We start from the raw sequence: 1,632 nt of genomic DNA, 5'->3' as shown, positions 1-1,632 counted from the left end.
TGGTTGTACCAGATTATCCCTTAACCTAACTCAATTTGTCCCTTAACCTAACTCAATTTGTCCCTTAACCTAACTCAATTTGTCCCTTAACCTAACTCAATTTGTCCCTTAACCTAACTCAATTTGTCCCTTAACCTAACTCAATTTGTCCCTTAACCTAACTCAATTTGTCCCTTAACCTAACTCAATTTGTCCCTTAACCTAACTCAATTTGTCCCTTAACCTAACTCAATTTGTCCCTTAACCTAACTCAATTTGTCCCTTAACCTAACTCAATTTGTCCCTTAACCTAACTCAATTTGTCCCTTAACCTAACTCAATTTGTCCCTTAACCTAACTCAATTTGTCCCTTAACCTAACCCACGTTGTCCCTTAACCTAACCCACGTTGTCCCTTAACCTAACCCACGTTGTCCCTTAACCTAACCCACGTTGTCCCTTAACCTAACCCACGTTGTCCCTTAACCTAACCCACGTTGTCCCTTAACGTAACCCACGTTGTCCCTTAACGTAACCCACGTTGTCCCTTAACGTAACCCACGTTGTCCCTTAACGTAACCCACGTTGTCCCTTAACGTAACCCACGTTGTCCCTTAACGTAACCCACGTTGTCCCTTAACCTAACCCACGTTGTCCCTTAACCTAACCCACGTTGTCCCTTAACCTAACCCACGTTGTCCCTTAACCTAACCCACGTTGTCCCTTAACCTAACCCACGTTGTCCCTTAACCTAACCCACGTTGTCCCTTAACCTAACCCACGTTGTCCCTTAACCTAACCCACGTTGTCCCTTAACCTAACCCACGTTGTCCCTTAACCTAACCCACGTTGTCCCTTAACCTAACCCACGTTGTCCCTTAACCTAACCCACGTTGTCCCTTAACCTAACCCACGTTGTCCCTTAACCTAACCCACGTTGTCCCTTAACCTAACCCACGTTGTCCCTTAACCTAACCCACGTTGTCCCTTAACCTAACCCACGTTGTCCCTTAACGTAACCCACGTTGTCCCTTAACGTAACCCACGTTGTCCCTTAACGTAACCCACGTTGTCCCTTAACGTAACCCACGTTGTCCCTTAACGTAACCCACGTTGTCCCTTAACCTAACCCACGTTGTCCCTTAACCTAACCCACGTTGTCCCTTAACCTAACCCACGTTGTCCCTTAACCTAACCCACGTTGTCCCTTAACCTAACCCACGTTGTCCCTTAACCTAACCCACGTTGTCCCTTAACCTAACCCACGTTGTCCCTTAACCTAACCCACGTTGTCCCTTAACCTAACCCACGTTGTCCCTTAACCTAACCCACGTTGTCCCTTAACCTAACCCACGTTGTCCCTTAACCTAACCCACGTTGTCCCTTAACCTAACCCACGTTGTCCCTTAACCTAACCCACGTTGTCCCTTAACCTAACCCACGTTGTCCCTTAACCTAACCCACGTTGTCCCTTAACCTAACCCACGTTGTCCCTTAACCTAACCCACGTTGTCCCTTAACCTAACCCACGTTGTCCCTTAACCTAACCCACGTTGTCCCTTAACCTAACCCACGTTGTCCCTTTGCCTAACATAGTTCACTGCTCGGAATCTCTGGTGTCGTTGTTATCCTCATGTAGATGTCTTGCGAGTGT

This window comes from Schistocerca gregaria, unplaced genomic scaffold, assembly GCF_023897955.1.
Source record: "Schistocerca gregaria isolate iqSchGreg1 unplaced genomic scaffold, iqSchGreg1.2 ptg000889l, whole genome shotgun sequence".
In the NCBI taxonomy this organism is placed as follows: Eukaryota; Metazoa; Arthropoda; class Insecta; order Orthoptera; family Acrididae; genus Schistocerca; species Schistocerca gregaria.
The sequence above is the reverse complement of the archived record's forward strand: the minus strand, read 5'-3'. Positions refer to the sequence as shown.